The sequence below is a fragment of the Sturnira hondurensis genome, unplaced genomic scaffold (genome assembly GCF_014824575.4).
Source record: "Sturnira hondurensis isolate 20B ecotype Veracruz unplaced genomic scaffold, ASM1482457v3 Scaffold0021143, whole genome shotgun sequence".
Classification (NCBI taxonomy): domain Eukaryota; kingdom Metazoa; phylum Chordata; class Mammalia; order Chiroptera; family Phyllostomidae; genus Sturnira; species Sturnira hondurensis.
Window position 1 is genome coordinate 21,633,966 of NW_028093774.1, and position 14,887 is coordinate 21,648,852.

General features: G+C 38.4%; 1 protein-coding gene across 7 annotated transcripts in view; it reads left to right on the forward strand.

The window, feature by feature from the left end:
- Window positions 1-14,887, forward strand: part of NUMB (NUMB endocytic adaptor protein) — a 144,175-nt gene that overhangs the window by 32,053 nt on the left and 97,235 nt on the right. For all 7 annotated transcript variants that reach the window (XM_037031661.1, XM_037031666.1, XM_037031664.1 and 4 more), the window contains exon 2: window positions 14,385-14,518. The gene's annotated coding sequence lies outside the window, so the exon portion shown is untranslated. The remainder of the gene's footprint in view (window positions 1-14,384; window positions 14,519-14,887) is intronic.

The following is a 14,887-nucleotide window of genomic DNA, read 5'->3' on the forward strand; positions in this document are numbered from 1 at the left end:
TCCATTGAACTGTCTTCGTTCATCCCTTTAAGTGTGCCATCTGTTTGGGGGCAGTTTCAGTGAACTTGTGGAAGTGGACCCGTTTGGAGCAGTTGAATAGTGAATGAAAGTTAGAAATTAGAGACTGTGGGAGTTGGTACTTTTTTGAGAGTTGGGGCTACAAAGAGTAACAGAAATGGGGGAGGAGGTGGAGCCTGGCTGTGTAGGGGAGGAAGGGTTACTTTAAAATATATGTAATGGGAGATAATTGGTACATACTTACATGATAATAGGGATGATCTTATTAAGGAAAGATTGATGGCACAGGAGAGTAAATTGTGGAAGGAAAGAAATCTTTAAGTGCAGGAAAGATAATGTGAACAGCAAGTTTCAGTGGCCCTTAATAGTAATCAGAGAGGATTATTCATTTTAAAGTAAGGGAAAAGGAGGTGACTGGTTCAGTTGGGGGCAGTTATCGATTTGGTTGTGGGAAGAATAGGGAGCTTTCACCTGGTGGCTTCTATTTTCTTAATGAAAGTTTCGTATAAGGGGTGGGAAGAATGGAGAGGAGGGGTGAGATGTTTAAGGATTGAGGAAGATACAAAGCAGCCACTGCAGGGCGCTTTTACAGTAGTATTGCCGTGGTTGAGGTTGTTAAATTGGGAATTTATGATAGTAACTGGTCTCCCTGGGTGTGCCATGTCTTCAGTGGTCTACTGCCCTGTCGCAGTCAGGAAGGGAGTTGGAGTTGCCAGCAGAGTGGGGGAGAAAAGAGACACGGGAAACACTGAAAGCAGTGTGAGGAGAGAGTGTATTAATGAACTGTGAAATCTAAAATGGACAAAAAGGAAAGTGAAACCAGGAGATTGGTAGGGAGAAGTGGAGGGTCGGTAATTAGGTGGTCTCATTAAGAACTAAGAATTATTTCTGAGGGCCAGTTGAACAAATGAGTTGAAAAGATCAAATCTTTTATTATATGTCTTTCTTCTTTCAGCTTTCTTCTCGTTTATGTCTGAAATGGTGGCATTTGTACAGACTTAACCACTTGGAATCTCCCATTCTTTAATTTTTTTAGTGCTTTAAAACTTTTTTTCATTGAATTTGTTGGGGTGACATTGGTTCATAAAATTATATAGGTTTCAAATGTATAATTCTGTAATACATCCTCTGTGTATTGTGGAATCTCCCATTCTAAAGAAGCAAGTTAAGCCCACTTCTAGCCAAATGGATTGAAACACACACACAGAGTTAGCAACCTGTAGAGCTTGTGAGCGTGATTTCAAACATGACATTATTTTAAAGACTGTTACAGTCTCACATCCTTTGTTAATGTCTTTCTGTAAAGAGGACATAGGAAAATAATTTCCTCTGAAAATATTGGGATTCATTTAGAATCTTTCTATGAAACTTGTGACAAGATCAGAACATATTTGTCCTTAAAACCACTAAAAAACTCTCATTCACCATTGGTACAGTCTTTTTGGAAATGGTTTGGCATATACTTGTGAACAGTTAAATGTACACTTACCATAATCTGGTAGCTTTACTCCTAAGTATTTAGTTCAATGAAATGAAGAATTACAGTCGCACAGAAATGTGTAACTATACCTTTGGGCATATGCATATGACTAATGCCCCAAACTGGAAACAAACCCTAATGTACTCCAGCTGGTGACTTGATAACCTTTGGTGCATCCATACAATGGAGCACTGTTTTTGTCAGCGCATACAACAACATGGATGGATGTCAGATGAATATGATAAGTGAAAGAAGCAAGACTCAAAAGGCTACATGTACTGTATGACTCCATTTTTATGGTATTTTAGAAGAAGCAAAACTAAAGGGACAGAAAGCTGGTTAGTAGTTGGCAAGGAGTATGGAGGTTTGACTACAAAAGGTTTGAAGATGTTTTGGGTGGGTTCTGTTGTCTGTATCTGTTCTGTATCTTGGCTGTTGTGGTGGTTATATGACTGTATGTGTTTTTCAAACTCAAAAGTATAACTGAAAAATAGTGAATTTTAGTACATATAAGTTACATTTCAATAGAAGTTCTAGCATATACATAACCGTATTAAAAAGTGCTTTGGAAAACTTATGTTACGAAAATGTTTTGTTTGTTTTTAGATTCTGCTTATGTGGTTTTTATTTCCTCTGGGAAAGAATGATGGATAAGCATCACTAACATTTACAAAGTTCTTTGAAGCTCTAGAAAACATGTAACTGCTGAATTTGTCTGCATTTAGCAAACATTCCTATCATGTTTAAAAGAATGTTATAATGTTGGAATTAGTAGAGCCCAAGAGGCTTTATAAAGTATCCTTATTTTATAAAGAACCTGAAGCCTAGGTGAGGTTAGCTACAGCTACACAACTAGTTAGTGGCAAAGGTAGGCCTAGGATTTAAGTAATAGATTGTTAATTTTATGCTTGTTTTACTAAAACACACTTTTAATTCTGAGTTATTCTTTCTAGAGACTGTTTTTAATTCCTGCAGAAACTTTTGATTGTGTCATCCTAAAGCTGGAAACCACTCCCTTCCTAGTGGTGGGGAAGTCCTGTGTCTGGCTGATGGTAGGAAGGCTGAATTTGAGAGACCCCACATTACTTAAAGTTTGCCTGGACATAGTCAGTAAGCTTAGTTATAAAGACACTGCTTTAACTGGGAAACTAGACACTTAGTGTTGGAGTTGTCAGGGGCTACCAGTTAGAAATAGGTTTTTGTAACTTTACTGCATTTTAATAATCTTTAAAATTATTATGATTGTTGGTTTGTTGGGAAGGTAGGAAAAATTTCAAAGTGTTAGGTTCTTTTTGATTTCCTCAGGTAATGAGGATTTATCTTATAAATACAGAGGGGTATGAAGGAGCACCTGAAACAGTCTTAGCTATATGTTCAGGAAATGAAGACGGGAATGCCATTCAGAATATAACAGCATTGTTATTTTATAATATTAAGGATATACAATGTTCTTGAAATTCGGTTAACTTTCACTGTCCCTCTGTGTTCACCTTCCTCTTTGTATACTAGTTAATGCTTGCCTCTGGACCCCAGTTCCAGAGCCAGGCGTAGAGATGTTGCCGCTCAGAGATGTTGGTGGCATTGCAGATACTGCATGCAGGAGAGGCAGTGGCTTGGTGTCTTTCTTGGTTTGAAGCTGTGTCTGTGTCCTGCTTATGGGGGTTACTTCCCATAAGCCATAGTCCCTGGCAGACTAGACAAGTTTTCTTCTTTATAAGGAAGTCCTACCCCAGCCTTAGAGCTGGCCTAGCTCTGATAGGTCCTCTGTCTTGGTGGAGCATTTTAGTCCCTGTTCGCCTGGGAAGCCAAACTTCCAACTGCCACTGCCTGCTCCTGGACCAGGAGGCCGGTAAACCCCAGGTTTCATTATTGCTTACCATTTTGCATTCATGTTCCCCATCACTGAGAGATGTTTTAATATATTTTTGGAGCCAGCAATGCATTGTTTACTTATATGTTTGGTATGTTTGTATATTAATTATTATTTGGGTGAATGTATTGCACTATCTTGACCACAAGCCTTTTTAACCTTTCAGAGCCATGGTTTCTCATATTGAAAATTGGAATTACAGCCCCTACCTCTTAGTGTTTCTTTGTACTCATGAAATGATATTATATACGCACTTGTATTTATATTCTTAGAACAATGCCAGGATGTACTGACACACACTCACATGTATACACAAACATATATATTGCAGCTGTTATATTTTTAAGGGAGTGTTGTACTTCCTTGTTGGTTTGTGTGTTTAGACATATATCCCAAAATGCTTGTCAGTCTCTATTCAGAATTTCTGTAAATGTGTCTGGGGATTGGCATGTTTTGAGGCTTTTGGGGGAGACATTTAAATCGAATTTTAATCTATGCCCTTAAGAACCTTAAATTGAAGATTTTTTTAGGATGAATTGCACATTTTCTTCAGTATAACAATGGGTTGAAATGCTCTGTTGCTTGTATTTGTAGTAGGTTTTAGAAATACTCAGGTCTTTTAAGCTCTGATGTATGTAGGTTCCATGAGCTAATAATCAGAAGGGTTAGTGCACTGTGTCTGCAGGTGTGGAAGTTGTAATGGAGAAAGTCGGGGAAAGGAGTGGACTAGTGCGTATCAGGGAGGGAACAAGGTGTCGTGTGCGGCCGAGATTTTGGCTCCGAGAGCCGTAGTCCTGACTGAGGTAGAGATCCTCTTGGGGAAACGGGGAAAAAAGGAGGGTTAAAATACTGAAAGACAGACTTTCAGTCTGTGTGTTTAGATTATGACTAATGTGCTTGCATAGTATGACTTCTGAGGCCTTAGCTTTAGTGAGGTCAGCTTTACCCATGAATTCAGAAATACAAATGAAAACCTTTTCTTTTAAAATAGGAATGTCAGATGAATTATTCTTTCTTCTTGGACTTTGGGTTTGAATTAGTGTCTTGTAGATTATCATCTACTACTTTTTAGGGAAGCCTGAATATATTATTCTGCCCTTTAGAGATGTTGTCTAAAAATATTGCACTTGCTGATAAATGATCCTAACTTCCTTATTTCTTCAGCTGAAATAATGAGGCATATTACTTCCTTTTCCCTCTTACATCAAGCCCTGAGTATGCCTTTGCTTTTATTTTTGTCTTACATTGTAAACCATTGTGTATATATAGGTGTTCAGAACCACGAAAGTGTATTATTGAGTAAGAGGCATGGTGCAGCGTCATTTAGAGTTTTAAAGTTAGTCTACCAGTCATAAATGAGGACGAATTCAACATGCCAGTGCGTCATGTAGCCATTCTAAGATGAATTTCAGGTAAGTGTTTCTGAGAGGACGCAACGAACTAGTGACTGTCAGAGGCACCTTGGTTAGTCAAGACTTTATGAGGTTCTTAATGGTCATGCATGTCTCCCCAAACTGAAAGGTTTTTAAAAAAATGTTTGTGTACCCCCAAAGTTCATACTTTGAAATCCTAACTCCCACTATGATGATATTAGGAAATAGGGCCTTTGGGAGGTAATTAGGTCGTGAAGGCAGAGCCCTCATGAGTGGGGTTCCTGCTCTTTGAAAAGAACTGCAGAGAGCTCTCTTGCCCCCTTCTACCATGTGAGGACACAGAGGGAAGACGACCATTAATGAATTAGGAAGACAGCACCAAATATGCAGACACCCTGGTCTGGGAATTCTCAGCCTCTGGAACTGCAAGGAGTAAAGGTTTGCTGTTTAAACTACCCAGACTGGTAGTTTTGTTGTAACAGTCTGTATAGATGAAGTCAAGAAGGAAAAACATTGTGCTTGCTTTCAAGAGCTAGAAACCATAGCATTTAATATCATGGATTTGGGGATTAAAAATAGGACTTCAGGTCCTGACTCTACACCTGTTATCTGACCTTGGGCAAGTTTCTTGCTACCTCGAAGTCTAAGTTATTTGTGACAGTAAGGTCTGTCAACTGGGGATGGCCTTGGCCAGTTCAGTGCCAGCAGGAGTCCCCAGTTTGGGATGCAGTGAAGAAGGAAACTTGATTCATGCAGACAGCTCAGCTGTGATGCAGAGGCAGTGCAAACAGCATGGCTGTGAGGCAGCCCTGGCACCAGGCAGTCCTGGGGCCAGGCCCCTCTCCCAGATTTGCCCTGCTCTGCTCTGGTGAGACCTATTTGTGTCTCAGTCCAGCCAGGAATAACAGTCTTCAGTCTTAGGTGGAAAGGGAAAGTGCACCCCCAAACTGAAAGGTGTTTAAAAAGACTTTGTTAACTCTTTATTTGTCAGAATCTATTTTGGGATTATGGAATGTTTGATTAAGTAGAAGATTCATTAGGATTCTGACTTAGAATCTTTTCAGTATGAGAAAGTAAGCAGAGACTGTATGTCAGTGTACCTACTAAATGTTTACTTTTTAAATATTTTTTATTTTTCTCTCTTTCAATATGAAACACAAAAGTGTTAACATTTAAAAATTTCTCATTGAGAAATCACTGATATATGTAGTACAGCTGTCTGTCATATATCAAAATAGATCAAAGGGCTTTATATTGATCTTTTGCCATTAACACTTCATTGTGTTAACTGATGAGTTTCCTTTTATCTGTTTGCCGTATTAGATTTCTTGTGAAGCAGTGTAGTTTGATGAAAAGAACACAGGATTTGAAACCAGAAGGCTGGACGTCCTTTCTGTGTCAGTTTACTGACTCCATAACTTTGACCTTTTTGAGTTTGTTTTCCTTATAAGTAATATGAAAAGAATAATGAGAAGATGGCAGCTTAGGTAAAGACTGCTCGCCTCCTTGCACAACCACATCAGAATTGCAACTAAAATATAGAACAACTATCACTCAGAACCACCAGATTGAGTTGAATGGAAGTCTGACAACTACAGAATTAAAGAAACCACATCCATCCGGCCTGGTAGGAAGGGTGGAGACGCAGAATGGGCTGCTCCTACATCCATGTGTGGTGGATAAAAATTCAGGAGGGATATCTTGGGAGTGAGGAGTCCCAGCCCTACACCAGGCCCCCCAGCCCAAGGTTCCAGTGCCAGGAGGATTAAGTCCCCAAAACTTCTGGCTGCAAAAACCAGCAGGGATTGAGTCGGTGGTAGAATTTCTAGAGTCCCAAGCAGTGCCCCTTAAAGAACCCACAGATTTATTCAGACTCCCTCCCTCTGAGCTCCAGCACTGGGGTAGCAGCGTTGAAAGGCACCAGTGGCATATGGGAAGGAAGTGAGGTGTCTGGTATCAAGGCAAGAGCTGGGGGACAGCTTTCTTCCAGACAAAAAGGCAGGTAGAGGCCACTGTCACTTTTCTGAACCCTCCTGCCATGGAACCACACAGCTGGCAAGCCGGTGCTGTAGCTTAGATTCCATCAGCCTTGCTAACACTGTGTAGCCCTCCCTCCCTGGAGATCTCTGGAGACTGCATCCCACTCATCTTATGAGCCCATCCAAACAATTAACTGTGACTTTTCCATATGAATGGCTGCCCTTAGCTCATGCCCCACAACTTCCTAAATCCTATTACACAAGCTACAGCTGGCCCCAGGCTCCTGTACCTGTTGCTAAGTGGCCCCAGGTCTGGTTCTAGCAGGAGCCAGCCTAGATTCATAGCTTGGCTTTGCCTGGGAGTCTCCAAGCCCAGCATAAATAGCAGCCATTTCAGACTGTGTTATAGCTCATGCATGGTGGTCCTGGGCAGAACATAGGTTGGAGCTGACCTTGGCCTGCACCACCCAGGAACCCCCAAAGCCTGCACACCCAGTGTACAACTATAGACCATGTCAGAGTATCACACCCTGCCCCTGCAAGCTGATCTTCCACCGAGGGTGAAGGTTGGTGGTCAGTGGTTACAGCCAATCCTTGCAGCTGACTGGCCTGGGTAAATCACTCCCATTCACCTGCAACAGCAACCAAGGCTCAGCTACAAGAGGAGGTCTACTCAGACCACATGAAGCGTACACCTCAAACACCCAGCTTGGGTAATAGGGAAGGCTGTGTCACTGGACCCTATAGGACACCTACTACATTAGGCCATGCTACCAAGACAGAGAGTCATAGCAGCTCTACCTAATACACAGAAACGAACACAGGGAGGCTGCCAAAATGAGGAGACAAACATGGCCCAAATGAAAACAGATCAAAACTCCAGAAAAAGAAGATGAAGATAAGCAATCTATCAGATCCAGAGTTCAAAACACTGTTGGTAAGGATGCTCGAGGAATTTAATGAGGACCTCAATAGCATAAAAAAAATCCAGTCAGAAATGTAGGAAACACTAATTGAAATAAAGAACATTTTGCAGGGAAACAACAATAGAGTAGATGAAAACAAGAATCAAATCAATCACTTGGAACATAAGGGAGCAAAAAACGACCAATCAGAACAATAAGAAGAAAAGGCCAAAAGAATGTGGATAGTATAAACAGCCTCTGGTACAACTTTGAGCATTCCAACATTTGCATCATGGGGATGCTAGGAGAAGAGAAAGGGCAAGAAATTGGAAATCTATTTGAAAAAATAATGAAAGAAAACTTCCCTAATTTGGTGAAGGAAATAGACATGAAAGTCCAGGGAGCACAGAGAGTCCCAAACCAGATGGAAAGAGGCCCGTTCTAAGACACATCATAATTAAAATGCCGACGTTTAAAGATAAAAGGAGAATCTGAAATGCAGCACGAAAAAAAGTGGATAATTACCTACAGGGGAATTTCCATAAGACTGTCAGCTGATGTCTAGAAAGAAACTTTACAGGCTAGGAGAGACTGGCAAGAAATATTCAAAGTCATGAAAGGCAGGCACCTACAGCCAAGACTGCTCTACCCAGCAAAGCTATCATTTAGAATCAAAGGGCTGCTAAAGAGTTTCCGAGACAAGAGAAAATTAAAGGAATTCGTCATCACCAAGTCATTATTGTATGAAATATTAAGGAGATTTATTTAAGAAAAGTAAAAGATCAAAACTATGGACAGTAAAATGGCAGTAAATCCATATCTATCACCAATTGAATCTAAAAAACAAACTAAGCAAACAAGAAGAGCAGAGACAGAATCATGGATGTGGAGAGGGTTTGGGTGGTCGCTGGAGGGGAGAGGGTGTGGGGGAATGGGAGAAGAGGTGAGGGGACTAAGAAGTACAAATAGGTAGTTACAGAGTAGCCAGGGGTATGTACAGTATAGGAAATGGAGTAGCCACGAACTTACACACATGACCCATGGATATGAATAGTGTTATGGGGATTGCCTGAGGGAATGGGGGGGTGCCAGTTGGAAGGGGGCAAAGGGTAAAAAATTGGGACAACTATAATAGGATAATCAATAAAATATAATTTAAAAACAAGAAAAGAAGAATGATATATACCTCTTAGAATTTCTATACAATTTGTAATTAAAGTTTGCAATTAACCAATTAAAATTTCAGTGCTTTGTAAACTATAACATACTTTTTGAGTGTTACAGTGTTTTAAAATTGGGACATTCGTTGTATTTTAGCAAAACAGCATTGTCCTCACAGATTGCCATCACATGGGTTAGAAGACTCCCAACCTTGGGTTTGATGTGTCAATTTTATTTAGGGTGATTATCCTTTGGTTTTAATGAGCCTTTATATTCTCCTTAACAGTAAATGTCTTTTCTGTATGGGAATTCCTCCTTTGCCAATGTTAGAAATTGAGCAGATTTGATCATTACATTCAGCTTCATGGCATCAGGAAAAGGGCTGTCTGGAGGCTACACGGGGATCTAGCCTTTCTTGAAGCCACTGGTTCTTAGGGGTCAGTACCTCCCTCTTAGGTATTTGGATTCTGGAGGGTGCACTTTTGGTTGCTACAATGATTTGGGTGGGGTGGCTGCAGCATTGGCTTTCAATGAGCAGGAGCCAGGAATACCATACATACCACAAGGTGTGAGAGAGTTCTGCGTGATTTTTGAACTCTTCCACAGGTCTTGTAGTTGAAAAACCTGTTTGTACTTACCTGACCTAATTCTGTTTCACATTTAAACACAAAGTATTTTTTGTATGTTTTTAATAGATACTGAATTTTTCAGAAGCACAACTGCTGAGTAAACTGAGGGCGAATTGTACTTTTTGTTTTGTTCAGAAATTTAACAAGAGTTGTTAACTTTCAGAAAAATCATGTTACCGTTGCATTGCCCCTCATGGTATCTGATTTTCCAGTACAACTTACTGTGTGAGTCTACATTTGTAGCTGCCACATTTGGCATTTTTATGTATCAATGAAAGTGTCTTGTTTCCTTATTAATGTGAATTTTAGGATGGTTATACTTGAGCATTTATATATTAAAATATATGGTTTTATTGAAAATTTTTTCTCTTTACATTTGACGTTAAGACCTTAATTTTTAAAATTGAAGAAAGGTAAGTGACCCACTTTCATTTCCTTTTAGGTTTATGCTCTTCAAAAGAATCAACTTTTGTTTTAGTTGCGTTTCAAGCTAGAACTTATATTTAACAGAAATGAACGTTACTTTTCCAGGGAATGATAGAAGATCCATGTTGAGCTACATTATAAGTGTCAATTCTTCTCTTTTTCCCTTTTTTTCCTTCTCTCTCCCCATCTCCCTTCCTCTTGTTTTCCCTGTCTTCTACAAAGTGTTTGATACATAGATAAGAATGTGGTGCTGTATATATAACTAATGAAGCATATGATAAAACCAATACCTGTGAATCCACCACCCAGCTTAAACAGTTGGACATTGTTGATATATTTCTCCTTGATTTCCATTTGCCTGTCTCTCCACCAGGGATAAAACTATTCAGAATTTTGTGTAGATTTTTATTTATCGTTCCTTTCCTTTTCTTTTAAGTTGACCACAAATTTTATGAATTTCAAAAGTATGTTGTTTATAGTTTTGCTTATTTTTTAACTGTAAAAATGGAATTATGTGTATATTCTTATTTGCTTTGGTTAATCAACATTATCTTTTAAAATTTTTACTTCATAGCAGTATGTACCTGTGGTTCATTTTCCCAGGTATATGTATTACTTGTATGACTATACCACAATTATCTTTTCTCCTAGAGATGGGCCAATACTTACCATAGAAAACAAAGTACAGATGTGGGGGGAGGGTGAGAATAGTGGGGGAAATATACAATCTAAAGAACTTGAGACACGTCATAAACTAAAGGGGGGAAGGGTGGGGGAGGGGTATGCAGGGTGGAGGGGAATGAAGGGGGGAATAGAACAATTGTAATAGTATAATCAATAAAATATATTGAAAAATAAAATAAAAAATAAAAATAAAAAGCTAAAAAAAGAAAAGAAAAGAAAGTACATATTGAACCTAATTTGCTTTTTATTGATCTCTAAGGGTTAGGGGTGTATTTCTTCGTTCCTTTTTATTTCCCATAGGCAGGATATGGTAGATGAGAGAAATGATAACTAACCCCGTGAGATATTTTAGGACCTACTTGCTCTAAAAATTTCTTGCATTGTATGTCATCATTAGAGGTCGTTAAAGTGGATGCTACTTTAAATTGTATTCTGCTCTTTGCCTTTATAGCTGCTTTCGCTTTTCTAGTCCCTAAATCATATTCTTTAAAACCTTTGATAACCTTTGATCTCTGTTCTTTTGTCAGTCCTGTTGTTGTATCTGGTCCCTATTTTTTTGTCTTTTCCATACCTTTATTCTTTTCTTTTTGTTCCTTTCTTCTGTTTCAACTTGAGTTAGATAATGGATTGAAAACATTTATTTCTTCTGGTTTTGGAGAAATTAATCATACCATGTAATTTTTAACTTTTAAGTATACATTCTTTTCAGCTTTTTGTGTATTTTAGGCTGCCTTAAACTCTTTTTTTTTTTTTAAAGATTTTATTTATTTATTTATCTTTAGAGGGGAAGGAGAGAGGGAGAGAAACATCAATGTTTGGTTGCCTTTCGTGCGTTCCCTGCTGGGAGATGGCCTGCAGGGAACTGGCCTGCAACCCAAGCATGTACCCTGACTGGGAATCGAACTGCGATCCTCTGGTTCGCAGGCCTGTGCTCAATCCACTGAGCTATGCCAGCCAGGGCTTGCCTTAAACTCTTGAGTGCACAGTTCTTCTGGGTAGTTGAGTTTGCTAGCTACTTGGATGATAGTATATATGTAGAGGAGGTTTTATTGTTATTTGACCTAAAATATAATATTAATAATGATATGATAAAGGTGTTGTTGAACCTATGAACTGAATAGTGAATCTGCCTTGTGACATTGATCAAGTCACTTAAAATAGCATATTTTTGTTTTGTAAATTTGGATGACCTCACATTTTAGTTTCCCTTTCTTTAGATACAATCTTGCTTACACAGCAAATACAAGAGCCAAAGATCTAGGAGTTGGGGACTTTAGGGATCATCTGGTATCTATTTGTTGCCTCTACAAATATGTGCCTGACACTGTTTTGGTCTTGAAGATACGGTGAAGGACCTGACTTCATGGAGCTTAGTGTTTTATGAAAAGAAGGTTGTGGAGAAAGGTTGTGTAATCTTATTTAAAGATTACTTATTACATTTTGGTGGCTCTTAATGTGTGCAAATGAAAAAGGATCCAATCCCTTAAACGCCAAACAGGAAAAGAGGAGCTATAAAGCAGGAGGAGGGAGCCCTGAATAATTGAACTCGGTAGGACTGTGCCTCTCAAGATTTTGTACGTGCACGAATCACCTGAGGATCTTGTTAAAATGCAAAGTCTCATTCAGCAGGCCTAAGGTAAGGCCTGAGACTCTGTGTTTCCAACAGCTCCCAGGTAATGCCTATGCTACTAGTCTGTGATCCACACTTTCAGTGGCTAGGAATGAGTATGTAATTAAGAACAAAGAAGAATAGCCTGCTGTCATTTTGAGAAGAGCGGTTGGGAGCCATGCCGCAGCACAGGCTTGGAGTTGTGGCAGCACGTCCCACTTGGTCTGGGCGAAGTGAAATTGTAAGAGCTGTTAATGTTCATTCATATATTAAGAGGGAGGATAAACACCTATTTTTTGACTGACATCCAGAATTGAGCTTGGATGGGGGATGGGTCTGACACCTTTGAAAACATACTAGGAAGTGAAAAAGACAAAAATCATCAGATATGATGAAAGTAAATAGTTAGATAAATAGAATTTAAAAGAGTTAAATGTTGACTAGGAGGACTAAAATGTAATTGAAATTCCTCCTCTCTTTGTACTAATTCTAACATAACAATTCCAGTTTAAAAAGTTACAAATATATGCTGTTTTTAAAAAATAAATAATATACTTTTCATAGGCATATTTTCTGTGGAAAGTATGTCAAATTTCTTTGTTTTCTACGTCTGAATAAAGCTTAATGTGCCTAAGTTGTCTTCCTCTGATCTGTTCCTCTTGTGGTAGCTACTTGGAACATAAACAGTCTGGGAATTCATTTGTGTTCATAAGTATTAGCAGAAGACTGTTCATCTTGGAGGTGGTGTAAAATGCCCAGTGGGTATTGAACGTTTACCCCTAGGGAATTATTTGGCAGGCCCAATTTTTCAGCCAGCAGCCTTTTATTTAGTACTTTGAATTCCAGTGCTAGTGTTTCTAATTGTGTTTTTAGAAATTTAGATTTTTTCTTTTTGGTACTAAATCAGTAATACTCTATACTCATATTTCCTCTTTAATATAGTATGTAGCCTGCGCTGATCCAAGGATATTGGAAAATTACTGCTAATACTCATAATTTATTATGGTTCTACATTTTAGAATCATTGATATATTGGTTTCCTTGAAAATATTTATAATACAGTAGGGAGGTTTTTAGTTTATTGTGCTGTAATGGAGTCAGAAATATGTGAAATGTAATCATGGACAGAACCTTAATATTACTTTAATTATATTGACTTATGATCAAATATATGTCAAGTGTTTTCACTGGTAACATACCCAGTGGAATTTCTGGCATATTTGAACAACATTGGCTCTACCTGTTGTTATTTCTTTATGTTTTTTTTGTATGTATTTAGTTGTCTTAACACAGTTGTTAAAACTGAAAAACATCAAAACCTTTACAGTCTGTTTTAGAATGAGGCCAATGAAGAAATGAAGTGAAACACATTGGTGGCTAATAATATATTTTGCAAATTACAACTGAAATTGTTTTATGAGAGCATTTACTGGAGATAAAATTCAGTTTTTTTTTAATTCAGTGGGGTTTTGTTTTTTAAACATTATTAGCCGAAAGTAGATGTCCATACAATAATCTCTTCGAGGTTTTAACTCACTTTTCCTTGGGACCATACCAGCTTTTTCTATATATATTCTGATTAGTGAATGAAAATGCAGAATGTTAGAAGTGGAAGGACTTTTAGAGTTCATATAAATCATATAGGCACTAGAATTTCTAAAAAGAATTTTAGATAGTTTGCATAGGGCTACAAGCTTTTTGATTTAGACTCCAGGCTATTTAAAAAACAACTACTGTCTATCACATCATCTCATTTTAACACTGAAAAAGTAGGAAGGACAATCTCATAATAAGCACAGTTGTCACTTTACACCATGTTTTGTCATGGCTGGCACCTATTCAAGGATTAAATTTCAGAAACCATTATCTAATGCAACCCTCTCTTTAAGAGATGATGTTTCTGAGCCCAGAGAAGTATCAAAGTTCTTATAGCAAGGCAGAATGGCAACTGAGTTTAGAACAAGGTCTTCTGACTCCCAGCCCAAAATGTTGATCAAGTCCCCTCAATCTTCACCACATGATGAGACTTAGACACAGAGAATTTGTGCTTTACCTAAGATCATATAGCTAGTAAGAAGTAGAGCTGAAAGTTGAATTCACATTATCCAAATCCATTTTTAGTAAAGCCTGTTCATTCACTTCCATGTAATCTTAACCCACTCTATCAGCCTCTATTTAGTTGTAGAGATGTAACTATAAGCGATTGAAAGGAGATATCTGTATTTAACATTTTTCCCTTGAAAATTTCAGATTTGGGCCTTAAGCAACTTCTTTCCGGAAGAGGGTGCCCGTGCAGCTGTTCTTGCAACCAGAGATCCTGACCCACATCCACAGATTGGAATATTGGTGAGCCAGCCATTCGCAAGACACCTCACTTAGGATAGGTAAGTGAAAGAGTAAAATAAGAAATGTAGAATAGATGCTCGTGTTCTTCCTTTCTCTTTCATGTTAGATGCAAACAGTTCAACGGTGATAATTGAATATCTGATTTAACTCTTTATGCTGTAAAAACAAACATTTTGTAGGGCAAAACATTTTCTTGATTTTAAAATATGTGTCAAAATGTTAACAATGGTGAAATTAGGGTAATTAAATTTTTCTTTCTCTTTTGTACATTTTCCAAAGTGTATTCATGAGTACATGTTAGTTATCTATTGTTACGTAACAAACCACTCCAAACTTAGTGGTTGAAAACCTGCCAGTTATTTGTTTTGCTCAAGTATCTGCAATTTGGGCAAGGCTCACTTGGTGGG